We start from the raw sequence: 27,844 nt of genomic DNA, 5'->3' as shown, positions 1-27,844 counted from the left end.
CCTGAGCTGCCACCAACACCCTCCGTACAACCCAGCTTGCAAGTTTTAACACTGAAAGTCCCACATCCCAGGAAGACCCTCCAACCCAAGGAGACTGGACTCCTCCCCCATGGCTCTCTCAGCCCCTCTGGCATCTCAAATCTCCCTCCTAAATGGACAATAAGTATGATATTGGCTAAGGTGGCCAATCATCTTTTCTTCTTTAACGATAATGTGTGTTAAATTGCATCAAATGCTGCTCAGCCTCTATTAAGAGACTCACAAGGATTAATCTACCAATGGAGTAAATTACATTAGAATATTATCGTATTTTTGATCATCATTTGTGCTGGGAAAAAAGCCACATTTGAACACACAGTATGTTTCTTCTGCCCTCATGCTTGATTTGATATCCTAATATTTCATAGATAACGTTTGTTCCTAAGTGAGTTTCATTCACAGTTTCCTTTTGCCACTTTTGTGTTAGTGCTGGAATAGGCTCGCATTGTAAAATGAGTTTGAGAATGTTTCCACTTTTTTCACACCTATTTCCTTCCTGCCTGGCCTGACTACATGAGTGAAAAATGAAAGAAGAAAGGCATTCCAAGTCGTCACACGGAAAACTTGCCTCAAGGTGAAGGACTTCATCTTTACATCCAAAAAGCACAACATGTTCAGGGAAAAAAAATGTGTTCAAAGTGACGGACATCAAGAAATATAATGGTTAAATAAAGAAAATAATTCTTCATGCACTCACAGAGGGAAAAGACGCATTTTCCAGGGTAGGGAGACCTCGTGAAAGCACAATGCTTTCAGATTCTTCCTCAGCCAGCTTCCAGCCGGAAAATATGGACCTGAAATGTTATGACCATTCACCTTGTCATTTAAGCAAAAAAGCAACAAGCAAACATTCTCAAAGAATGTGAAAGAACTCAGTGAACAGAGCAGCCACGAACTCGTCTTTGGAATCTCATTGACAGTTAAATCCAGGCAAATTATATCAAAAGGAAAAGGAAATTGGAGCAGCCCTGGAATTAGGGTAAAGAAGGAGAGGTGGGGAGATGATTAGAGTTGGGGGAGAGGAGAGGGGGAGGGGGGAAGTTGGGGAAGGGATAAGGAAAGGGGAGGGCTAAAGAGGGGGAAATCCTCAATACTAGAGCACAATGCAAAAAGGTAGTTATTTTTTTTTAATTTGTTCTAATTAGTTATACATGGCAGTGCATTTTTTTTTTTTTTTTTTGGACTGGGAATTGCACTCAGGGGCACTCAACCACTGAGCCACATCCCCAGCCCTATTTTGAATTTTATTTAGAGACAGGGTCTCACTGAGTTGCTTAGCACCTTGCCGTTGCTGAGGCTAAGCCGCTGAGATTACAGATGTGCATTATCATGCCTGGCTAATAGAATACATTTTGACACATCATACATAAAATGGAGTATAACTTCTCATTCTCGTTGTACATGATGTAGAGTCACACCAATCGTGTATTCATTCTATTACCATGCCTACTCCCATATCCCTCCCCTCCTTTCACTCTCCTCTGCCTAATCCAAAGAACTTCTATTCTTCCCTAGCCCCACCTTTTATTATGAATTAGCATTCAAATATCAAGAGAAAAAATTCCTCCGCCTTTGGTTCTTTGGAATTGGCTTCTTTTGCTTAGCCAATTCCATCCATTTACTGGCAAATGCCATAATTTCATTCTTTTTTAAAGTTGAGTAATATTCCATTGTGTATATATACCACATGTTTTAAATCCATTCATCTGTTGAAGGGCATCTAGGTTGGTTCCATAGTTTAGCTATTGTAAGTTGAGCTGCTATAAACATTGATGTGAGAAATGAATTACAGTAGATGGGGTAGAGAGAGAAGATGAGAGGGGAGGGGAGGGGGGATAGTAGAGAATAGGAAAGGTAGCAGAATACAATAGTAATTAATAGGGCATTATGTAAAAATGTGGATGTGTAACCGATGTGATTCTGCAATCTGTATTTGAGGTAAAATTGGGAGTTCATAACCAACTTGAATCTAATGTATGAAATATGATATGTCAAGAGCTTTGTAATGTTTTGAACAACCAATAAAAAATAAATAAAAAATAAACATTGATGTGGCTGCGTCACTGAAGTATGCTGATTTTTCAGTCCTTTAGTATAAAATGAGGAGTGGGATAACTGGGTCAAATGGTGTTCCATCCTAAGTTTTCTAAGGAATCTCCATACTGCTTTCCATAATGGTTGCACCAATTTGCAGACCTACGAGCAATGTATGAGTGTACCTTTTTCCCCACATCCTCACCAACATTTATTGTTGTTTGTATTCTTGATAATTGCCATTCTGACTGGAATGAGATGAAATCTTAGAGTGGTTTTGATTTGCATTTCTCTAATTGCTAGAGATGTTGAACATTATTAAAGGGAACACCATATATGTTTCAAGTTGTTCTTAAAACAGAAAACTCAAGAGACAAATATTCTCCAGCACAAAAAAGACAGGCAACACAGCACCCATGATTCTTAGAAGGAAAAAAAAAAAAACTATTACACAACAAAATACAGCATCAAAATAGAAAAAAAATTTGAAATGCAAAGGTCATGAAAAAATTAAGAAGCAGCAAATACAACAATGTGTGGACTCAGAGGAAACCCCACATAAGAGAATCCAAATGTTTTAAACTCAAAGTAAGTCTCATCTAGGGAAAAAATAAAAATCAGATGAGAACCTTCAAAAACAAAAAAACCTGCTAAATTCCTCAGCTTTCACAGTACAGAGCTAGTCAAAATTGTCTAGAATTGGAAATATGCCTAATCAAAATGATACCCAGAACATACTGTTTTTCCTAACCTCCTTTTTTTCTTAATTTTAGCAACTCTTTTAAGAAGGATTTTTTTTGAGGTGATAAAACATTGGTCTGAAGTTCAACCATTGTTTCAGTTTCACTTTAGGTTTTTCATTGCTGCTATGAAAATCAAACAAAACGTAACAATTCTATTTTAAAATACCAAGTGCAAAATGTTCAGCTGTTCCTATTTGTGTACCTGTGCATATTCCTAGAGAGACATCTGGAACGGCTACCACCTACTTTTAACAATGAATTCTGGATGGTGAGATGTTGGACTGTGTATTCTCTTTTACTTTCCCACATCGCTCACTTGAATTATTTACAAGGATGTATTAGTTTTATAAAATCAGTGAAGTCATTATTCTTAAAAGGGGAGGCCAGGCCAGAGGTGCACATCTATAATCCCAGCGGCTCCAGACGCTGAAGCAAGAGGAACGCAAGTTTTAAGCCAGGCTCAGCAACTTAGTGAGGCCCTGAGCAACTTAGCAAGACTCTGTCTCAAAATAATAATAATAATGATGAACTGCGAATATGGTTCATCATCTCACCATCACTTCCCTGGGCTCAAAACCTGGTACCAATTAAAAGCGGGAGGGGAGAAAAAAGAAGGGAAGGAAGAAGGGAGGAGGGTGAGTTGGGGTCAGAACATGACAGCCCAAAGTGTGGCCCCTTGGCTTGCTGAGAGCTTTGAACTAAGGCCTCACAGGAAACCTATTGTTACGTTTTGTTTGATTTTCTGACCTCCTCCTATCCTCCTGTCTCTCACCCTTTTCTCCCCCAAAATGAGTCGAAGAAACCAGAATTCTCTCCCCTGGGTGTGTCATGGAAACTAGAACTTCTCTCTCTCTCTCTCTCTCTCTCTCTCTCTCTCTCTCTCTCTCTCTCTCTCTCAAAGCCAGCCATAAAACCTCAAAAGATCACTCTCTCTTCCATTGTCTTCCAAAAAGGCCTGCCCCAGACCCAGAAGGAAAGAAGGCCACACGCAGAAACTAAAAAGAATCTGAACGGACAGGCCTTGCTGGGTCCCCTTAGTCTGTTACCATCAATTCAGACCCTTTGTCCCATCATTTCTACATGGACATTTATTCTTCATGGAATAAAAGCATAAAAATGGAGTCTTCCCTGGGTCTTTGAGTCTTTTTTTTTTTTCCTGAAGGCTCTTATAACACAAAAACTTTGATTTAATGAATTTAAGATTTTCTCTTATTAACCTATCTTTTGTTATGGTCGCGGGGGGCATGACCAATGCATTATAGTGGGTAAGAAAAAGTACCACACCTTTCCACCCTCATGGAAGGAAAAAAGAAAAATCCTCAAAGCCATTAGACCCTATGGTCTCATCCACCATCCTCAAAGGAAATCAGGAAATCAGCGTGTCCTACCCTAGCATCGGCCACCTTCCCAAATTCACACATCCCCAGCAGCAGTGTGGTGACAGCCCCAGCCATGTGCTGTTCTGACTGATGGACATTCCTCCAGAGGTGGAAGGACATTTGGCAGAATTGACTCTATTGAGCTTTGATTTTACCCTCAAGAGGGTTGAGATTTCCTCTCCCATTTCTTTCCCATTGATCTCCAATCCCTTCAGAAACAAATGCAAAATCTGCAGATGCCAATCACACTCACTGAGGTCAAAGTGCTCAGAACTCTGGACGGGAAGCAGAAGACCAGGCATTCCATAATCTCACTATATCATCTTGGATAGGCCTATCCTAGTCTTGGGGCCTCATTTTTCCCCTTGGTTAAGGAGAGGTTCTCCAAGAGATCTACCTACTCTGAGGTTTTAGGGAACAGTGAACTCTCAGTAACAAGGGCAGAATAAAAGCAGGCAGATGTTTGGGATTGCAACCCATTGCTGATATCGCCAGGTACAATCCCATGTCATATTCCCATCTCTGATGTTCACATTTGTGAAAAAGCTCACATGGCTGCAGTAATTAGTCCAAGGGCACCCAGCTAATAATGAGTAAGAGCCAGAATTTAAGCCCTATTCTGCCTTGCTCTGAAGCCTGGCTCTCTGGCATTTGTGTGTGTGGTTTGTTTGTTTATTTGTTTGTTTTGGTACCAGGGACTGATCCCAGGGGCACTTAACCACTGAGCCACATCCACAGCCCTTTTTATTTTCAGACAGGAGCTTGCTAAGTTGCTGAGGCTGGCTTTGAATTTGTGATCCTCCTATCTCAGCCTCCTAGGCCCCTGGGATTACAGGTTTGTTTATTTTTGAGACCGGATCTCACTGTATTGCCCAGATTGACTTCAAACTCCTGGGCTTAAGGGACCCTCCTGTCTCAGTCTCCCGAGTAGCTGCAACTACAGGCATTTGCCACAGCACCCTGAAGCCTTGCTCTCAATCGCTCCCCAGTCATCCTTCCCTGCAATATCACTGGCCCTGAGCTGAGTTGGAGCAATAGCACAAAGGTGGACTTTTTCACATCAAGGTCTATGCCCTTGGACAGGGTGAAAGACCAGTCCCTCTCTAGAGCCAAGCAGCTTGCTGCTTCCCAGGAAGAACTTGGAGGAGGCAAGAACAAGGCGGGAGGGACCTGCCTTGGCAGGCTGGAGAGGCGGCAGCTCAGGAAAGTCACCATTTTCCACTCCAGAGTCTTTCAATAAGGAAGGGCCTAGAAAGTAAAGATCCTGAGGTCCAGCCAGGACAGTGGCAAATGAAAAGAGCCAAGGTCAGGGCAGCACCAGGTAGGACATGCACGCAATGAGGACGGCCCAGAGAGGTGCCCCATCACTCAAATGTCAAGGGGGCTATGCTGTGGAAGGGACTCCTGCCATCGGGGAGGGTAGGTTCATTTCCCCTGCAGAGCATACCAGTTCTTTCAGGCATCTCACTTCTCAAAACAACACTGTGGTGTTCCTTTGGGTCAGCACACTTCCTCACCCTCAAGTTCTAGTGGTTCTAAAGGAAGCATGACCCAAACCTGGACAGTTGATGCCACCCAGATCTCTGGACACTGCCAGAGGTTCAGGTGAAGAAACATGACTCAAACTGATTGATGATACTCATTTCTAAGACTTTTGCAAGAATCACTAGGGAAGGAACCTGTAGATAGCCTGTAGACAGAGGGCATCCACATGGCAGGGACTGCAAGATGATTAAGCTCAAAAAGGAAAGCAAAAAGACATATTTAAAAAGAAAGAGAGAGATTGAACCGCTGGATCCAGCCATGCCTAAAGTTTAAGTTTTTGGGTTACTGAGTGAGTTGCCCTCCTGGTTTTTATCAAGTATCTGATGATTTTCTGTCATTTGCCATTACATGAAGTCCAATGAAGCAGCCCCTAAAGACCCTTTCAGTTGGGAATGAAGTCTTGGGAATTATCAAGTAAAGCAGTTAGCAAATGGCAGAGGCCTCCTGAGCTGACATCTAGGGGAAACCAAATGTTGCATGTGGCCACTTCCCACGGGACAAAAATGCATGCACAGCCATTCACCAACCTCTTCCTTTGTAGAAGTCACCTCTGGCTTTGGGATAGAGGCTGCCCTCATCATCCCTGGCCTACTTCTGCTTCAGAAGTCTGGAAGGGAAGGCTTTGGCTCTCCCCTAATATCCTGGAAGGAAAATTCTCGGGTGGAAAGAAGAAGGGGCTGAGCTAAGCATCAGTTTACAGGGGACCTTGATAGAGGACCCCGCTGACTTCCCCAAAGAGATGGTCTCATGGAGAAGCTGTGGATGCTCAGCCTCAAGTGCTGCTGTTGGTGAGGACAGGGGTTAGAAGGAGCCTGAGGTTCCTAAGGACCTCAGGAAACAAGGTGAAGGTAAGGGTGAGAGGCACTGATGAGCCTGGGCATTCCCACTGGGCATCCTGTAGCTTCCAGCTTCTCCTGGCCTCCAGTCTCCTACCCACCAGGAGCTGGTAGCCCACCTCTGAACTCCAGCCCAGCCCAGGGTTCAGAACTGAAAGAACAAATGCACGAGTGAATGAATGAAGCAGCTTCCATGCCCCTGGCCCTATATTTGCTCTGGTGGCCTGCATGTTCCTTCAGCACATGTGCCTCTGAACAGTACCTCTAACCAGGGAAAGCAGAGGTCATCTTGGCAGAGCCGGCCATTCGGCAACATCAGACTGCCTGGAGCACTCCTTGCCAGTTAGGGCTGCCTGATCTTTTAACTAGCACTAAATATCTCCCATCCAGGCTGATTTCTTCAGGAGTCTGCACCAGGCAGAGCGTTTTCAATTTCCCCGAACAGAACTGTCACAGAGAAGCATGGTGAAGTCTTGAGTGATGGGAAGCCCCACAGAGGAAGCTCCCCTCTCCTCTCTTCCATTCATACAGTGACTGACATCAGCCTCCTTCCCAGCTGCCCCCTTCTGCAGTGCTTTTCCCACAGTTGTGACATCACCAACCATTTGGATTCTAGAACCCCTTGCTATGCAGACCTGGGTGCATACATAGCTCAAGGGCCTGAGAGCAGGGCGGCTTATGACAATAAGTTCCCTCCTGCCCAGACACCATCCCTGGGGCTCTGTGAGGTCAGAGGGCTTGAAGGACTCCTTGTGCAGGGTAACGGGATCCCCCTCATTGTCTATTTGTACCTTGAACACTCAGGTATTTTACTTGGTTAAATAAATCCAAGTGACATTCCGTGCTGGCTGACTCTCCCACTGAAAGCAATTAAGTATAGAAGGGAAACCAATAGAGAAGAAGGGGACTGAGAGGGAGAGAGGGAAAAGGTTCTAGGGAATGAAATCTACCAAATTATGCTGTACAAATATACCCAGAGAGTCCTGCTTATGTATATAATGATAATGTTCAATTAAAGTAGTAGTGGTAGTAGTAGTAGTAGTAGTAGTAGTAGTAGTAGGGAGATCACTAGAGCAAAGCAAGCAGATCAGGGGAATAAGGAAGGCAGAGTAAAGTAGGTACTGGGGGAAAAGATGGAGGAAATCATGTGCATGTACAATGTGGCATAATGAATTTTACCATTATGTATAATTAGAATGCACCAATAAAAAAATTTTTTAAGCAGTTAAGTAAAACTGAAAGTGTAGCTCAATGGTAGAGCACATGCTTAGTCTGCAGGAGGCACTAGGTTCAATCCCCATCACCAAAAAAGGGAAAAATCAATTAAGTCATTCATCCAGGCCACAGGCACTCCCTCTGCCTAATCCTGAGATGCAGGGAGGAAAGAGAACATGCTCCCCACTTTTCCAGTTGAGAAACTGAGGCGCAAAGAGGAGAAATGACTTGCCCAAAGACACAGAGAACTAACAGAAAAGCCATCACCAGAGCCACCTCTGCAGATTCCTGGTCCAGGGTTCTTCCCCTCTACAATGGGACACAGAAGCTGGAAAACCTGTTCTCCTCCTCATCCCGAGGTTACTGACATACAACCAAAGTGTCAAAAATGTCAGATGTAAGAAATAAGATCACATTCAAAACAGGAGCAACCATTGGGCGATTCACCAAAAATTCTCCAAATGCCTGAAAAACAATCCATTCTCTAAAATTCCCTCAATGCCTAATATGTTACCAAATATTTTTTTAAAGCTGCAGATCAAATGGTTTCTGATTCTTCAGAAGCTCCATGTCAATAGCTGATGTTAATATTTTGTGAGAGACAGGCAGAGTGGAACAAATGCAAAATCAATGCCATCTGTCTCCAGGAAACTACTCGAGATTCCAGACATCAGAGAGCCCTGACGCAAGCAGATTTGGGAGCAATAGACCCCACAGAGGCAGACAGAGATGGGAAGCGAAAAGATCCATTTCTAGTCAAAAGAAATCTCTTTTTGATTGTTTAAAAAAAAATTGGTAAGATTGGGCCATTTCTGATTGATTCTTCCTTCTTTTAAACCCTTGGTCTGAACACAAATTTAGAATACAATCATCCAGACTTGGCAGAAAGATAGCATATGGTCAGATAGCATGGGGGACTTCCTTGATAAGAGATTTGGAGCTCTGGAAGAGGCCGACCAGTAAGGCTGGTCTGTGTGAATGTCCCTTAGAACTATTCACTTGTCTAGAAGCAGAGGCCTGGAGAAGATAGCCTCCAAAGGCACTTGGAAGACTGATCATCAGGTTCACCATCAGGAGCTGGAGCTGGGGACTCAGGATTGTTAGGAAGGACACCAATGTCCCACAGACTCACCAGGCAGAAAACCAACTGAGCTTGGGAAATTGGCCAAGGCAGCTTCAGAAATCCAGGCCTTAGTATGGTGCATGTGATCGCAGGTTCCTGGCATGCTCAGCCAGGTGACCATGTGCATAGCAGAGCCAAAAGCGCATAGCAGAGCTCAGGCAGGAGCTCAGAGCCATTCCAATTAGGGAGTCCCCAAAGACTTCTGAGCCCCATGAAGGGTGAGCATCTCTTTAAGCTACCTGGCACCAAGATGGGCACCCTCTTTCCCAAACCCAGATCAGGACCCAAGGTCTGATAAGAACATGTCTGTGAATGAGGTACGAAGGACAGAATTGAATTCGGGAGAACTCAGGCCCATGGCTGGTTCTTCTCCCTGCTGTGGACCACCCCCATCACACCAGAGGCAACCAACCCTGGGCTCTTTAGCTTTCCTGGGCATCAGTGATGTTAGCTGAGCCAACGTACATGGGGCATCCCCACCCACCATTGGGCCTCCTCCCTCTTCCCAGACATGCTGAATGGGCACCAGGGCACTGGGAGGGTGCTGACAGCTCACTCTGGCACCATTTCCTCTAACCAGTGTGTGTCCACTGCAGCTGACGGGCCACGGCTCTCATCCCTTTCCTTCTCTCCTCAGCCTGGTTTCCCTGAGGACCGCGTTGATCTCCATCTCTTGATTTGATCGCGTACTCCCTTAGATGCTCTAGTGAAAGTGACATTCAGTGAATGCTTGAATTGGAGCAGATATGCCAAAGGACAGGCTTCTATGCCAGACATTAGGATTACAATGAGCCAGGGGCTTCGGCGTCTGAACAAATACATCTTAATGAGGGTATGACAGTCAGGACCCTTGGTGACAAGTGACAGAAACACAAACCAAGCCAGATGAGGCATAAAGGGAGGATTCGTGGTTTCCAACCCCAGAAAAGACAGGCATTCTCTGTGGGTGGCTGGGGATGTGGGGGGTGTCTCCCTCTCTCCTCGCCATCTTTCCCAAGGCTGTCTCTGAAACTGGACGGTGGCAGCCACAACCCCAGGTTTACAAGTCCCAAACTGCCATAGGGTTTAGAGACAGCAAAGGGGGAGGGTCTTCTCCTGATTCCAAATTTAAAATTCCTGCTGATTTTCCTGCCTCGAATTTGAGTCACATGGTCCCATTGGCCACAGCCTGACCTCCACCCCCAGGAAGTTCAGGGTGAGTGAAGGAAGAAGTTCTCCCAAAGTAGAAGCACGCTGCTGATACAGAGGAGACAGACAGCACGGAACAAAGGGAAGGACACCCGTGACTGGGCCATGACCTCTGCAAAGTGCATTTAGCTGCCATTTCTCTCAGACTCTTCTATAGCAAAGGGCTCACCTTGTATGGGGTGGCAGGTGCTTTAATATCTGAGTGGGGGCTTCTTGACTTCACCCTAAACTGCAAAGCACTGTAGAGGGGATGGTGGGCAGAGCACCACTCTACACAGATGTGCCCTGCAACAAGGCCCTCCAAGCCTTAGCCTCAGAGCAGCACATGGTCACCTGGCTGAGCATGCCAGGAAGCCATGAGAAGTGGAGCCCAAAGAGCGGCCTGCAGGAAATGTGCCCTTTTAGTACCCTCCAAGTCCCCAGGCACTGCCAACCCTGGGTACCTGCCATCAGGTCCCTTGTTCCCATGCTACAAGACACCCTCTTCCCTCTCTGCCATTGTGATCACCCCATCCCCAACCACAGGAGCTGATCCTGATATAGCCCATTAATATAGTGGGAAGTGAGACAGAAGAAATCATGCAGGATGTGGTCATGAGCAAGTTACAGCTATAAGCTCAAGCTCCTGGGGCACCACTGGACCATGGTGCAGAAAAGGCCTGAGAGCTGTCCCACCCAAGAGGGGAGGAAGCAGGTATTTAAATAATCCATCAACTCTCCTTTATCACCAGCTGAAGGCTGCTCCTGGGGAAATGGACTCCCCCTAACCCTAGGCCCCTGCTGCATGCTACCGAGTCTGCAAGGAGAGTGCCACATACCCAGGATAAAGAGCAACTGTGTGCAGGGCAACCGTGAGTGATGGGGGAGGGGAGTGGCACACCCATGGCATTTGCTGCAGTTCCAAGCAGCTCCTTTATGGGACTGAGACAAGCCCCAGGTGACAGGGAGAGGGTTTTAATCCCATAGAGAAGAGCAAGCCTCATTCCAAGTCACAAGTCACCCAGGGAAGCTGGGTACCTCCTGCTGGCTCCTGCCTGCCTGCGCTGAGTGTCTAAAGCTGCGTGTCCTAGCAGGCTGCCCCAGAGTAGGCTTCTCCTCGAGGTGTGTGCAGACAACAGGGAGGGGGCCACTGTTGCGACCAACCATGTTAAATTAAGTCAGTAACTCTCTCGTCTGCATCATAATTAACTTGACTTTCTTCAAAGGGAGACATTAAGGCAAAATGTTGGGGATTTTTTTAAAAAAAGAAAAGCCATTTTCCTCACTCATATTATTTTTGATGAGCTAAGTGGTGTTAGCTTTTAAATTGCAATTGAGAGAGAAGATACGCACACACAGAGTAATGGACAATTTTAATTTTCAACAATTGTGATTGTGAATAATGCTGCTAATGCTACTAATAGCTTCCACGGTGGTTTATATTCATTTCCCCCAAATGCTCAACTCCAGACTTCTATATTGAAGAATAAAAAGATGACTTGGGCCAATTAGTACACATCGGTGTGTGTTCCACATCCTCTTATCCAGAAGAGCCTTCTGTGATGTACCCATTTATCAGAATCACGGGGTGTTTCTGCAGCCCTTACCGGGAAACGGAACGATTTGGAGGAAGAGGTTCAATGTGACCCGCTGAATCACCACCTGAGTGGAGCATCAGGAAGGCCTGGCCATCTCCTGAAAATGACTCTCCACCAGCAAGAAAACGAAACACTCCCTTCACAAAACATCCCCATGGTCAGCGGCAACTGACGAGCTATAGGCGCCTTTAAAAATAAGCCCCATTGTTCCCCAACTGCCTATTAATAGCTCGAAAAGACATCTGTTCCTAATTTGGTCTTCTCAAATCAAGAAATCTTCCTTTCACTTTCCTCCAGGGCCAGGATGAAATCAATCAAGCGACAAAATTTATCAAGCACCAGGCACATTCCCAGCCCAGAATTTTGAAGCCAAATCTGCAGTCTCACCCAGGCACCCAGAGACCTAGGGAGCTCATGCCCTTTCTCCAGTGCTGACGCCCTTCCACACACAGACAGCACAGAGACCACTGAGAGAGAGCCCAGAGTCAGGCTGGCACACCCCTCAGCACCCCAGCCTCCTCTACTCTGCCGGCAAGGGCCAGCTGTTTTACCAGATTCTGCCGCCATGCATAGCTCCCTCGGAATCCACTACTCTCGGTAACTCTTCCCATCTCTGAATATCTGTGACTGCTTAATTCTCCTGAGTGTGCCTGCCAAGGGCTGGGGATGTGGCTCAGTGATAGAGCACTTGCTTATTACGAAGCCAGGGGTTCAATCCCCAGTATAAAAAACCAAAAAATTAAATCCTCTTCCCACAATAGGTTTTACTCTGCTCTCTGGGCCTTTATGCAGCAGGGTGACCCTTTTTTCCCATGACAAACCTTCAGCTACATGGGAAGAGATGTCTCTCTGTCCCACAGGTCCTTCTCAGCTTTGGCACCTGAGAAACAGGGCTGTTGTGGACCCAATGCTCAGACAGAAAATTGAGTCCAGTGACATAAAGTCACATGCAGACACATTCCTGGCAGCAGTGTGGCCTAAGTGTTTGTGGGTCCCCCTCCACCACCACCCCTGCCCTCATTTCTTGCTGTTCCACATAGGCGATAATTCCTCTAGTCTCTGTGCTCACCCCAGAACCTTTGCTCAGCCTTCCTCTGCCTGGTAGCCTCTACTCTGAGTTCTGCAAAGCTGATTCCTATCTTGTCATCCAGGTCCTTAGGGTGCCCTACTCTGACCTCACTACTAAAGCCCACCCCTAGCCATATCCCAGAACAACCTTTCTACAGAGAAGCTAGCACTATGCAATTTTTTTTCTTCCTTTTTATTCACATGTTTATGAGCTGTGTCACCCTCTGGAATGTAAAAGCATGAATAACCACAGGGTAGGAACCTCATAAATGGTTGTCATCTGAATAAAGAAAATAGTTTCCCAGGCCAGGTAGGGTGGCACACACCTGTAATCCCAGCGACTCAGGAGGCTGAGGCAGGAGAATCACAAGGACAGGCTTGGCAACTTAAAGAGACCTCAGCAACTTAGCAAGACCCTGTCTCTAAACCCAAAAGGGCTAGGATACAAAAGGGCTCAGTGGTAAAGCATCTTTAGGTCCAATCCCTAGTACAAAAAAAAAAAAAAAGAAAGAAAAGAAAAGAAAAGATAAAAGTTTCCCAAGCCAAAAACACAGCAGCTGGAGTACAGACACACAGAGAAGCTATGGAAACTTCTGGATCTGAGCACGAGACTTGGAGTGAAACAGGTGCAGGCTGGCCAGCTGTGTGGCCTTGGGCAAGTTTCTTAACTACCCTGAGTCTTGGCTTGAACAATTTGCAAAATGAGTGCAGTCAGAGCACATGGCCTATGGCCGGTGTGAGGTGGTACTTGCACACCCCATGGAATATTAGTGGGTTCAGAACAAATGCTCTGTCTATGAGCTACAGCTTTGAGTGGGGGAAACTGGGATCAGAGCCCAGGGGTGGCCACAGAGGGAGAGGAGGCTGGGTGGCAGGGGAGGAGGTGGCCTTGAATGTTATGACAAGGCTCCTGCCCTGGTGAGAGCACAGTGGTTAGAGCTTCCCAGGGCCCAGCAAGCTCATGGAGGCCAAGAGAGGGAAGCTGCTCCTGGCTGGGTTGTTTCCCAGCATTCTCCTCTTTTGTACCCACAGAAGAGCCTCCAGCCCACTGGGGGGCACAGCTCAGGGGAGGGCAGCTCGAGGGGCAGCAGGTGGGCAGAGATTTTCATCTGCAGCTCACATCCTCTGAGAGCCCACTGAGAAAGGAACCAGGCCCAAGGTTTCAGGCTGGGCCTGTAGCAGCCCTCCCTGCCGACAGAACTCACGCCCTTGGAGCGTGACGGCAAGCCGGAGGCCCCAGGAAAGCGGGCTCCTTGTGGGCCTCAGCCTCAGCCTCAGCCTCCTGGGCCCCAGCCTCAGCTTCATAAGCTCCACGCCCCCTGCAGCTCCTGGTTTCCAGCCAACCCGCTTCCTTCATCCCCTGGGTCCCCAGGACACAGCCGGAATTGTCTGGCCTGTGGCAGGCGACGAGCCACAGCTGAAGGGACAAGGCCCAGCTGTTCCGGGAGACAAGTGCACAGCTTTCTTCCCACATGAAAAGGGAACCTGTGTCCCCTGGAAGAGGGAGAAGAGGAGGAGGGAAGGGCCAGGGAAGGCCCAGGAGCAGTTATATATATATCCCTCCTCTAGGGCCCCCGTCCCCTGGAGTGGGCCCACGTCCCCAGGAAGGGTGACGCAGTTCTGACTCCTGAGCACACTGCCCAGCCTCCTCTGGATGCCCTGGCAGAATCCGAGGCCTGGCCTCTGCGGAAAACCCTTGTGGGACCCTGGGCCAGCCCCTTCCCAGTGAGGTTTCCGTCTTCTCCCCTGAGAAAGTGGACATTGGAGAATTTTCCCTGTGGTTCTTACAGAGGAACAGCTTCAAGGAAGGAAGGGGCCATTTCCTAGAAAAGTCAGGGCCCCCTGGAGAAAAAAGGAAGTATGACCCTGGACATGATAGGGATGAAGACCCAGACAGGGCCATCAGACCCCCCCCCCCGTGTGTTTGGAAGGCAGACCCCAGCGTGCCCTTCCTGGCCCGGGCAGTCTCCCACATTTGTTCTCCGAGGCCCCAGGAAATTACCAAAGAGGAGGTGCTGGGGCTGGGTTAGGATAGTCTGCCCAGTGGAGCCTAAATCTATCGTCACTATGGGAAGTTCCTTCAAACCCTCCTCTGAAAGAGTACAGGACTAAAAACTAGCTAAGGAGTGTCTCTTTTTTTATATGTCCTGTTCCCTGGGCTTTGTCATCAATCATAACCTTATTCTTGGGAAATAAGAAATCATTTCTGCACCAGTCTTGATACACACATCCCCCAGGAACAGGACCCCTCCCCACTGACTCCACTTCAGTCTCCAGAGCTGGATAAAGGCAGGACCTCCCTGAGCATCAGCCCTTTGAGATTTAGCTTCAGAGCACCTGGGACTCCCTTCCCAGGAGGGCCAAGTCCTTGGCTTCGAAGAGGGGCAGACAGTGTGCCGACAGGGCTGGACAATAATAAAGGCACCGTGGATCAGTAAGGGCTAGTACAAGGTGTAGAGAGGCTCATTTAACCTCAGCCTTATTTAAAATATCAATGTCTGCTATTAATGACATGCTATTTAATTTTTAATCAGGGGTGGTAGAAACCTGGACAGATCCTGCCAGATCCTCTCTAGTGGTAACTGACAGAAAACTGAGCTCCAACTGGAGTTTAAAGAAAAAAAAGGGGGTGGGGACCAGAGGTCACTGTATGGGGTACACTTCCCTCCAAGTGTGATGGCAACTAAGATGCAAACATTATAGAAGTCTTTTCTCTGTGACTCGGTCCTGACTCCTCACCCACATGGTAAAAGATGGCTCCAGCCATCATCCTCAATGCCTGCCTTGCTGGAGCACTACTTTCCTGGTAACCAGACCAGACTCTTCGTTATGATGTGTTAGGTCCCATGAGACCCCATTCCCCTGGACCTCTTTTACTGGGCTCAGGCACAGGAGTGTCCTTATCAGCAAGGACTGGGTCACATTTCCCAGTCCCCTGAAGCTGGGGAATGGGACCAGGCACAACTGTCCAATAAAAACCAGTTGGAGGAAAGGTTTATCATCTCCATGTCAAAAGTCCCACCGCATTCCTGGGATTCAGGTGAGTTTCCCCCATTCTACAGAAGAATGAAGGCCAAGGAAACTAACTCGCCCATCTTTCCTCAAGGATTGCCATTTGTGGCATTTTGATTGAGATGTTTCTGAGAGGCCCATTCATGTTACTAGGGAGCCACCTTTAGGACAGGTGGTGTCCATGCCTCCTCAGAGTTTGTTCCCTCTCCAAGATCACCCCACAGAGCTGTGGATGCAACCCAGGCACCCACTGATGTGACGCAGGGCCTCTGCAAAGCCGAGCAGGCAAAGGCTCGGACATGTTTTAACAGTGAGATGGAAGTCGTTAGCTCCCTTTTTAATTTAACAAGCCCAATTTTATAAATAAGAGTGAATTTTCCCAGGCTATTATTTCTAATTATGCATTTACATCAATTCACATTATGCGGTTGATGAAATGTTAATACCAAAGGCAATTTTCTGCTGACGGGTGGCATGGAGAAGAGCTTTCTTCACATTACAAGTCAATATTTTTGGAAATAATTACCCAGTTGCTCACCAGAGTCTGCACTGACTAACCCAGTGGCTGCGTCTATACAGCCCCCAACTTGAGACACTAAGGAAATGCTCCAACAGGGAAAGAGGACAGAGGAGACCCCATGCACACTGAGTGGCATCTGGACAGCTCTGACTGGTAGCCCCCACCAGGGCTAGCTTCAATTCAACTGTGTACCTGGTAGCCCCCACCAGGGCTAGCTTCAATTCAACTGTGTCCTTGGATTCTTTACTAAATGTCTTTAGAACTCAGTTTTTTTTTATCTACAAGATGAGAATGATAAAAGTCTCATAGAGTAAGTTAATACATTTATGTCTTCATTGTTGATTAACTTATGAAATATTTATTGCAGTCCTACACTGTCAGGCATACTATAGGTGCTCAATAAATGATAGGGAGTTTAGGAGGAGGAGAAGGTAAAAGCACACAGATATTCTAACAGATGAGGTCAGCAAGTGCCTCCTTGCCCTGTGTGACAATGCCCCTTGGGACTGAATGGCAACAGCAGCCACAGAGACAGAGAGGTCTGGCTCCAGACACAGTCCAAATTCTGAGGGAAAGCACCAGAGGACCCGTCCTTCAGCACAAGGAACATTCCTCCACAGCCAAGTGCCAGGGCTCAGGGAGACCTTGGCATCATCCAGGAAGTGATGAGTTGGTGACTGAGGCCATGAAGAGAAAAGGACACAACTGAGAGAAAGGTCACAGCAATGGGCCTCAGGGCAAGTGAGAGAAAGGGTCAGGATTCCTCCCATTGGTCTTCCTGGCTGTCAGGAAAAGCACTAAGACTGGGAAGGTTGGTGGTGGACCAGGTTTCACAGGGTGCTGTGTTCATGAAGACAAACCATGAACCCGGTGTGGACATTGTGAGGTTCCCTTGAGACACATACGCTGAGGCCCACAAAGACGGAGCTAGAGAAAAGGCTTACGCTGAGCAGCAAGGAACCCCGGCACTCAGTGGTTTGGCAGACATGATTATAACAGGGGTACTAGGGTGTGCAGCCAGAGCAGCTAGAGTCAGTAAAGAGACTGTCAGGGGAAGCCAGCGCTTCAGGGAGCGGAGTATGCTCGATGGTGCTGAATGTTCTAGAAGGCCAAGCTCAGGACATGTGAGACTTACCCTGATCTGATCAGGATATATTGTATACATGCATTGACATGTCATGCTGCACTCCATAAATATGAACAATTCTGTGCTCATTCGATTTTTTAAAAATTTTTTTCTTTAAATCTTCGAGAACAATGAAGTATTGAGGTATCTTACCAGGAGACATTTCAGTAAATAAATAGGTGGAAGCCAGGCGAAGAAACTAAAGGGCAGGTGAAAACAGACATAGAGAAGACATCCTTGCTGTGAAAGAAAAGAGGGAGAGAGGTGGGTGCCTCTATCAGCCTCTGTAAGAAGATCCTGGAATAAGACCAGCTGTGTTCTCCCCAGCCTCAAGCCCAGGAGCCAGGAGCAAAGTAGGCCAGGGCAGAAACCTGAGAGCAGAGCAGACCAACCTAGGCTTGTTTCTCCTTCTGTTGAGCTCAGTTTCCTTGTCTGTGGGGGTGCGGGGGAGTCATTCTGGATACAGGGTGTTGTTGAGGGTGGAAAGATAGCTCAGAGCCTGGCCAGCAGCCGCTGCACAACTCACCCCGCAAGAGCAATGTGCAGATGATTCCCTGGGGCCAGCACCATCACTTCCCTGAAGTGGCTGCCATATGCATGCCACACGATAGCAACAGCCCCAGAACTGAGCAGTGACCACCCCAGGTGGGGCATAGGGTTGCAGGTCAGAAATGAGGCCTCCATCACCTCCCACATCATGGCCCCTGGCCTTCCATATAAAAGAAGCCCCATAAATAGTTCTTGGAGAAATGCTTCTTGTGCTGAAGGGTGGGTCCTTCTGGGGCTTTCCCCCAGGGCTCAGGCTGCATGTGCAGACAAACATCTCTGATTTCTCTGCCACTCATCAGCATCTCTCCCTTCCCCTTTTATATGTCTGCCTGGCCCTCAAGAGCTTGGGAGTCCAGTGGTGGGCTCCACAGATCTCCAGAGATCTCAGAAGGAAAGGGAGAGGGAAGGGAGCCTATGTGCTGCATAAACAAGTTGATCCCTCTGCTGTGCTAGGGTACAGGTCCTCAGGTCACCTGAGCCTGTCCAGAGGGGAAAGGAAGAGAAACCAACCATTCTTCCCCAAGAGCAGGACAGCAGGAGAAGGAGGACAGCCCTGGAGGAGGAGGCAGGGAGGGAAGTCAGGCTTAAATTTGTGGTCCCAGGAAGAAAAGTGGGCTATTAGAAAGAGATGGGAAGAGAGGACAGGAAAGGCAGGAGAGGGAACAAGAGAAGAAGGAAGAGAGGAGGAGGAGGAAGAAGAAGAAATATAAAAGGAGGAAGACAAGGAGAAAAGGGCCTTTTCCTAATGCAGTCTCCAGTTTCCTTTTCCCTTTCAGCACCCCAACACCCCAAAGAGGACACTCTTGGGAGAGCAAGCCACGAGGCTGAAAACTGCCTCACTGTGATGTGTGTACACACACAATCTGTGCACCCACATACACACACACACACACACACACACACACACATGGCCTGCACACACACACTGTCTGGGTATTTTCACATCTTTGTGTGCACCTGTGTTGTCTGTTCACACGGCTGTCACTCTGTCTGTATGAACAAATTACCTGTGCACACACATAGATACACAGAAGGTAACCAATCTGAACATACTACACCCACACTCTGGGTAAGTCATCCACACAGTTATAGTGACTGCACACATGTGCATGTGCACACATATACCTCCTCTACATACCCTCTATCTGAGTGCATGCCCACCACCTACGTCCTGAGGGTACATCCCTCAGACCCCGGTCCCCAAGAAGAAGGGTGGTAGAAGGCTGGAGCCCATCTGGAGAGCATGCCTGCACCAGATTGTCTTTGAGAGGAGAATCTGCAGGTGAGAGAATATGCAAAGAATGGGGGTTGGTGATGCTTGAAGCTGCAATCCAGGGCAGTCGAACTCCCAGCCCCAACTTGCCTAGGTAGGTGTGGGCAGAAGCTACAACTCCTTAACAGGTGTACTCCAGAGGCACTTCTGCTACTCTTCCTTATCCCAAAATGCACATCAGTTTGTGGCTCATCCCTGCCCATCAGGCCACCCTGATCTCCCTCTGCCCACCCCCAGCTGGGGGGCTCTGAAAGCCACACTGCATGCCTGACCCCTACTGCCACAGTGCAGGCCAGTATTGTTGCTGCAATCTCATGGGACAACTCTTCCTCAGCAAGGGAGAGTCCTGAACCCACCAGGGCCTGGTCCTTTGTCAATAACTGGGACAACTGGGCCCTGAGCTACCCCAGGCCACTCATACAGCAGGTGCTCCCTAAAGGCTCACTACACTGGGGCTACCTCAAAACTTGACAAAAATGTTTATACCTATTCTCCCCTATTGCTGGCCACCTGGTCCTGGAAAGAGCAGGACAGTATGTTGTTCCCCAGGATCAGAGGACGGGGCTAAGCCAGGGGAAGGACAGGGGCACAGGCCAGCATGGTCTAGCACCAAAGCCTTTCCCAGAGAATCTCACTTGATAGGTTTTTTTTTTCCCTAGGAGGGGAAAAATGATATTTTGAAACATTATTGTGAAAAAAAAAAATAAGTTAGATCTGAAGCATCAAAGACATTTTGCAAATAAAACCAGATCTTTCTGTGGCTAGCAACTACAGAGTTTAAACCTCCAGGCGCCTAGGCCCAGCCAACAGGCCCCACGGGGCGCAGCACTGTGTCCACCTGACATTGCACTCCTGGGAGAAAGTGGGCCTGCCTCCAGAGAGCTGGGGCAGCAGAGAAATCCCATGTGTGCATGGCCGTGGCAGCCGGCCGTTCCTCAGGCAGGGTGACCTTTTGTCAACTTCGGACAGGAACACAAATCTACCATCACTCTGGATTGGCCTTGATTGGATCAAAATCCCATCGGAAAACTGGGGGGGGGGGAGGCAATAAAACCTCCAGAATTGATATTAAACCACTGACATTTCACAAACCTAGCAGCGCTGGCAGCTGCCAGTCTATCGGCAGAAGAAACTCTAAAGGGGCAAGTCAGGCGTGAAGGTCATGGCAGTGCCAGAAAGCCACTCCCAGGCCTCGGCATCAGCGCCAAGGGGAGCAAGAGCTTAGATGGCAGAATTCAGCCTACTCAGACCAGGATGGGAGTCCCCATAGAAACACCCTGTCCATTTTGGACCCTGTCTACACATTTGCATATTTATATTGAAGCAGGGGTAATGAACTGACCTTCAGGGTGGCCCAGACCTAACGGGGTTCTGAAGCTAAAGATGATCTTAAATCAGGAGCTCGTCCCTACCTTCTGACCCCCATACTATAGCTCCACAGCCAGCACCCAGGACAGGACCAAGAAAGACCAAGGTTACTTTTAGAGAATGGCAGGGACCTGGGAATTCACTGAAAGTTGTATAATTGCCTTGGCTTCCTGCCACCCAGCACCCATTGAGCATCTGCCACATGCCAGACAAGGTGTCCAGGTAGGTACAAGGATGAACTGGGCATAGCTTCTGTCCTGGAAAGACTCAGACTGTGCACATTTTTCCCCAGGTGAACCCTCCTGGGCAGAAGCAGGGAGCTGGGCTGAAATAAGGCACTGCCAGGAGCCAGTCCTCCCTCTTAAACACCTGCCTCTACACTGAAAGTGAACAGTGAAAGTCTCCTCAAGTCTGCCAACTCCAGGCACAGATCTACCTGTGCCTACGGACTAGCCCTATGCTGGCCTTGAGAGGAAAGCACGAGAAGGTCAAGAAGGCGGAAGCCCTGTCCAGTTCCCAAGGAGGTCCAGGAAGCCACTGTGGAGGTGGCAAATCCTGCCCCTTTCCTCTTCACCCCTGCCCCAGGCCAATGGAAGACATCACTAATCACCTGATGTGGTCTCAGAGAACCCAACACAGAGTCCCCATAGTCACCACCTCTTCCTGGAAGTTGAACTGTGAAATGAAAGTAAGACTGAGCTCTCCTGGAACAAGAGCTTAAAGTCATACCTGAGGGCCACTCGGTATGGGAACAACACCACCACCAACACCAACAACAACAAAGGCAGACAAATGTGGAGGGAGAAAGAGATTATGTGGAAGATTTCCTAGAGGAAAAATAGACTCCAGCTGGGCAGAGTTAGTCACAGTGCTGGGTGAACAGGCCATCTGTCCAGGGCTGGCCTGACAGGGTGGACCATCTGGGACTAGAGACAGACTCCTGAACCCAACCTTGAAACTCCTAGGTAGAGCCAGAGATGAGTCTTCTGCTGGAACTGCAGGAGCTCCTCAGCCCAGGACAGTACTGATGGGATCAAGGATCTATCTACTTTGCTTTCACCTTTGGAGCCACCATCAGGGCATGGAGATGAGTTATCAAGTGCCCCAGAGCCTCTTGTGTCCCTCAGTGCCTGGCATCCTGTTAGGGTGCTCTGGTCAGAAACCTACCATGGTGGCCCAGAATGTTACAGAGGGATGCCAGAGTCCTGAGGTCCTGAATCCTCAATGTGATTGGCATTTTCTGAGCCACTTCTAGAATCCAGAAATGCAAGGGACACCTGTCCATAATCATTGACATAAATCTACCTCATGATGATTTACAAAGTCACTTTCTAGACATCAGTTCATTGACCCCATATCAGCCCTGGGAGGCAAGGTCCTGGTGCCCTCCAACAGGAGGAGCTGAGTTCAGCATAGTGGAGACTCAGTGAAAATCCCTCAATAGCAGCATCCATCCCTAAGCTAGGACTTCCCCCCACCTCACACACACACACACACACACACACACACACACACACACACACACACACTGCTACCTCCATAGCACCATGCCCCAGACCTTATGCTCACACTGGTCCCTTGATGGATTGAGGCTGAATTTTCAGGAAGCCAGTCAGTCCCAGAGAGACCAAGACCAGCAGGAGTAAACACGAGGATCGAGCGGAACCATAGATGCCTCTATCCCCCACAAAAGCATCTCCACAGGAATCATCAGACAGTGTCCTGAAGGAGGTCTGGAGAAAGCATCAGAGCAAGAGCCCTGACCCTCTGGGCTGACCCCTAGTCATTAATAGCCAGCTTTGTGTTTTCCAATCACCGTCCTTGCCATTAAGGTGAAGAAAGCACATGGGGAAATAACAGAGTTTATCTCAAACAGATCGATCTGCTCAGATCCATCTGGCCCCAGCCTCTTAATTCTCCATAATGTCAAAGCAATTTTTGGTTAAGTATACAGACTGTCCTCTACTAAATTAAACTAATAGATCTAGTGGGAAATAAAACCCCGAGTGTATTGAGAATATTAAAAATAAAAAAAAATAAACTCTCCATGGGTCTGTAAGATTTATTTTGGCAAATGATTAAATAACACACACACACACACACACACACACACACACACACACACCCACACACATACACACAGAGACTATAATAAAATCCATTAGGGGATGCGCAGCTCCATTGATCACCTCCAAGTTCTGACTCCCCTTCTCCTCTAATAGCACCTTCCCTCCCCAGTACCCAGGTGCAAAGGCAGGCAGAAAGGACCCCAAAATGCCCATCCTCCATCCTCATAACACCAAAGGCAGCAAACACATGTGCTTTAAAATGTGTGCTGCTACCCTGCTAATACTACACCCCAGCTGCTGAGCAAGCTGCTCTCAAAATGGATCCTCCTGTCCACCCTTTGCACTCAACAATGTTAGCACACCCTTCCTACAGATGTGAAAGCTGAGGCTCTGAAAGGCCAAGACAAGGCCAGGATCTGAAACCAGGTCCATCCGACTCTAGAGCTCTGGACACCACCTTGTTCTGCTTTGTTTCACTTTACTTTTTACTTAATTGTCCCATGATCCACAGACAACCCAGGCCATGGAGACAAGACCTTGCTCAGATGACACTCATCAGAATCATTGTTGATGTTTTCCCAACTAAATCCAGAATTTTGAGGAACCAGGAAGGATAAGGCAAAGACTTGAGCACTGCCAAACTTGGGCACCATGGGGCTCACCCCCAAACCTTCACACTTAAATTGTGCTGGGTGTGCTGCTATTTGTGAGTGTCAGCTCCCAAGGTCAAGGAGAACAGAGAACCAAAAAAGGTGAGAGGTAAGGACATTTCTCAGAGCTGGGTCCAAATAAGGAGGTGTCTGTGGCAACCACCTTGCCTCTGCTCTGGACTCCCAGCCTACAGTCTTGCACCTTGGATGGGATGGCCAGTTTCCTTGCTTCCAAGCCCACCCCACCCTGCAGATCATCAAGACCTCCTCAGCACTGAGTTCAGAGTCTTAGCCTATCCTGTCCCTCAACCCCACTGATGATCCTGTCACCCTAGGCTTTTCTTTCTGTCCCTGCCACAACCCAAGATCTCCTACTTCCACAGGATTGCACAGTCAGCTGCTTATTTGAGATGCTGACACACACACTGACCCCACCCCAGCTAAGCCAATCACCTTCTCCTGTGTGTTCAGGACTCAGCTTGAAGTCAGGCAGCCTTCCTGGATAGGATCTACCTCTTTCCTCCCTGAAGGTCTCCTGCTAGAGGCCGGATCAGTACGTGCTGGATTTGCTCACCCACTAGGCTCCATGCACCGTGACCAGGGCCATATCTTGTTCAATCTGAGCCTCTCTCTTCTTGGCACAGAAATCCTCATGTTAACCACCCAGCCCCAATGTACTGTCCCTGCCTCACCTCACCATGCCTCTGAAACTCAGTATGTTCTACCACATTTACCCTCTACCCTAACCTTGGCACTTGCTGCTCCTGATGCTAAGCCCTCTTCTTCTCCCATGTCTCTGCCTGGCTGGCCCCCCCCCCAGATCTCCCCCTGATCACTTAGTGCAGAGGGAGGGGAGCTGGGTGTTGTTACCCACCACTGGATGAAATGATCGGGCTGTTTTGGTTTCCTCTTTGAGGGTCTTTCTCTTCCCCTTCTCTGGCTTAATGCAGGTTCTCGGCAAGCAGAAAATTTCCCTGGCTCACTACAAAAGCCCCAGCACCTACACCATAGAGTAGGTGGCCATAGGTATGCGCTGGCCAATGAGGAAATCGGGTGCTCAGGACACGTTGGCTTGAATGAATGTCTGAAGTGAAACAGGCTCTGCCTGGAGCTTCTCCCTCTTCATTTCCCTTCTCTAGACAATTCCCAAGCCCAATCAATCCTGACTCTGACAAGCAAACACAGCCCCAGGCTCTGGGGACTCAGGGAGGGGACACTGACAAGGCAATGAAAATGACGACAGGCCAGATCCTGGGGCCTGGCAGCTGTGGGTCTCCTCCCTGAGCCAGCTGAGCCCAGGCTGACTGAGAGCCAGGCTCACGTTGCCAAGGGCACACAAACAGGGCCAGGCCCTAAACCCTGAGAGAACAGAGACGCCCTCTCCTGACTCTGCAGTACAGGGGCTAGAACCCAGCTTGGCACTCCAAGCTGATGACAGGTGGGACCAAAGAAGGCCAAAGGAACCCAATATGAGCCCTGTCACTTGCCCTCCCCCTGACTCAGGAGCACTCTGCCATCTCTTCCTTATCAATCCCCAGCAGTTTTTACAGGGCACCGAGAAGGCCTGCCCTCCCACCCAATCCCTCACTGACGTGACATGTGTCCTTGGAGGGCAAGTCTTCCTGCTGCCAGACTCCAGGCCTTTATCCCCTGACACTGATGGCAAGTGAGTGACTAAATTGGCCAAAAATAAAAGTCCTATAAATCTGATATTTTGCTTTAAGCTGTCGGGTACACAGGGTGTGCTGGGATTATTGATAGAAAAGTTTATGGATGGGCTGCATCTTAAAATCAAAATACATTACCCAAAATCAATGTTGCTGTACGTGGTACAGGGAGGACGGGAAAGGTCAGCCGAGACAAGAATATCGAAACCCCAACTCCAAGAGGACCTGAGCATTAAAATAAATAAATTTTGAAAGTGAGTTCCAAGGAACGACATCTTCACTTAGGGCTGTAATTTAAGGTCGCTTTCACAAGTGACTGGGCAGGCTTTTTCTAAATAGTGCTATTTGAGGTACCTCTGAGAGCCCTGCGAAACCGTCCACAAAATGATATTGACAAGCGCCACGCATCCCAAGTCCAAGCCCAACAAGAGCAGTGGGTGATGGCAGGAAAGTGACAGAGCACTGAGGCCGGGCACACGGAAACCAGGGCATGACAGGGGCAAGCCCAAACCTGGGCCAGATAAACTAAAACCCCACTGGTCACCTTACCGGAGTATTCACTACCAGGTCCCTTTACACAATGACCCCACAGGCATTTCAGAGCTGTGCCTGGAGGGAGAGAAGGAGGATAAATGCTTGTCACCACCCACTGATGAGCAATCAGGTCTGGAAACAAGACAGTTGTGAACTGTGCTCACAAGTCTATCAGCAGGAAACCCGCTTCACTTGAGGAAAGCAAGATTCACTCTAAACAGGGTATCTCTGTGGGAGTCCAAAGGACATTTGCAGTTGGTAGGGCTGAATAGCTCTGTCCCCAGAGAGAAGCATCCCTTTGGGAGAAGCAACACTCCACCACAGACACCTTCTTCTAGAACCTCCAGCTGAGAGACCACCAGGATGTGTGAAGAGGGAGCCAGCTCCTCCCAGGGAGTGGGTGGCCAGGCACTGGCAAGGTCCAGTGGGAACCACTGCCTGGTTTCAGCATCCTGATCCTCCAACTGGCAAAAGGACTGAGTCAAAATCCCTGCCCTGCCCACAGGAAACCCTAGGAAAAGGGGTAAAGTGCCCCTTCCCCAACACCCCTAACAGTGCTCCTAGTTTAAACATTTTCTGGGTCTAAAGATGGATCAGACCCAGATAGGAGTTAAGGACACAGAGAAGAAGGTCCAACAGCTGCTTGCACCAGTTACAAGAGGGGACAAAAGAGCAAACAGCCCCTTTCCATACAGCTGAATGGTCAGGGAAGAGACTGCAAGGCTCTACCAGGATGCCCCTGACTGCCCTCAGTCCAAGGCAGGAAGCCCTGCTCTCTTCACCAACTCCAGGTGTGGGGACCACAGTCCTACCTGCAGTAGGGAAGAGCTGGGTGTTTTTGATTAAGAACAAGGACCTCAGAGTAAAACAGACCTGGGTGGAAGTCTCACTTGGCCCTTACTAGTTGTGTGAACTCAGGGAATTTTCATAAGCTCTCTGAGCTTCAGCCGCATCACCCATAAAATTAGGTGAAATCACAATGTCTCCCCTACAGGGCTGTTACTGGGATAAAATGACAACCCCATTCATGCACTCCACAAATATTTACTGAGCATCTATTCTGTGCCAGGCCCTGTTGTAGGGGCTTGGAGATGCATCAGGGAACAAAGCAAAGAGTTTTATAAACCTTGAACAATTGTACAATACTTTGGAAGGTAAAAAGGGAGATGTGGATGAGAAGTTGGGACTGCTGGGCAGGAAGCTGCAGATTGCAATATTAAATATGTAGACCAGGTGGGGCCTCATTGAGAAGGTGACTTTCTGGGGGAAAAAAAAAAAAACAGAACATAATGGGGTTAGCCAAGCAGGTGGTTGGGGGAGGGGCATCCAAGCCAGATGGTATAGCTGGTGCAAAGACCCTGAGGTGGGAGCATACCCAGTATAATGCATTACAGAAAGGAAGACAATGTGGTAAGAGAAGTGTGAACCAGAGAGAGGATAGAAAACACAAAGAGTTGAAGGCAGAGGAGAAAGCAGGGATTGGAAAGGTGAATCACTTGACCTTGTCAAGCCACTGGTATTTATGCCAAGTGAAATAGGAACCACTGAAGGGTTTTGAGCATGAGAAAGTAATGTGATTTCTGTTTGAGAAGGATATCAGCTGTCCTGTTGAGAACCAAAGCGTGGAAAGTGAGTAGCCAGTTATCTGCTACATGAAAACCATGTGATAATATATGGCTCTTACTCTTACTAATAAAAATAACCCCATCATGCCATGAGCAAGAAACAACTTACCCCACAAGGTGATAAGGACATAGAAGATCCACAAACCCTAAAGGTAATCAAGACATGACTCCCTCTAGCTGCAGGAATTCTCCCCTTGCACATCCCTGATCACTGGTCATCAGCCCTTGCTTGGAGGGGTCCTGCTTGGATCTGGAGAGGAGACTGCAGCTCCTTCAGGCAAGCCACTGCACTGTGAGCTAGCTCTTGCCATGGGAATCCTGTTTGTAATTAGTCCCCAAATGAAATCTGCTTTCCTAGAATTCCACTATGGTCCTGAATCAGTGTGGCACAGTGCAAGTCTGCCCCCTCCCTTCAGAAGCTGAGGACAGCAATGGGCCCTGCAGGGTCTTACATTCATCAATCCATAGTGGTTTCTAGGGGCAAATGGAATTTCCAAGGGAAAGCTGGTAAGTGGCACAGTGACAGAAGGAGTTAGCAACTGCATCTTTGGAGACCCTAGGAGGGACTTTGGTAACCAAGGGCTTAATAGATGAGCAACAGTGACCCAGGGTATAGAAATGACTCCTTGGCCATAGATGAGGAAACTGAAACCCAGGCCCAGGAAGGAGGCAGGGCGATGCCCAGGGGCACCCCTCTGGCGAGG

At 48.2% G+C, this 27,844-nt stretch overlaps 1 long non-coding RNA gene across 8 annotated transcripts in view; it reads right to left on the bottom strand.

Moving 5' to 3' along the window:
- The window catches only part of LOC110598691 (uncharacterized), a 216,535-nt gene that overhangs the window by 185,520 nt on the left and 3,171 nt on the right, over nucleotides 1-27,844 (bottom strand). For 6 of the 8 annotated variants that reach the window (XR_013430835.1, XR_013430838.1, XR_013430841.1 and 3 more), the window contains exon 2: nucleotides 25,120-25,206. The exons of the other annotated variants lie outside the window; for them this stretch is intronic. This is a non-coding gene — a long non-coding RNA (uncharacterized LOC110598691). The remainder of the gene's footprint in view (nucleotides 1-25,119; nucleotides 25,207-27,844) is intronic. 8 annotated transcript variants of the gene reach the window in all.

Source organism: Ictidomys tridecemlineatus, chromosome 15, assembly GCF_052094955.1.
Source record: "Ictidomys tridecemlineatus isolate mIctTri1 chromosome 15, mIctTri1.hap1, whole genome shotgun sequence".
NCBI classification, from domain to species: Eukaryota; Metazoa; Chordata; class Mammalia; order Rodentia; family Sciuridae; genus Ictidomys; species Ictidomys tridecemlineatus.
This window is presented reverse-complemented; position numbering and strand designations above follow the sequence as displayed.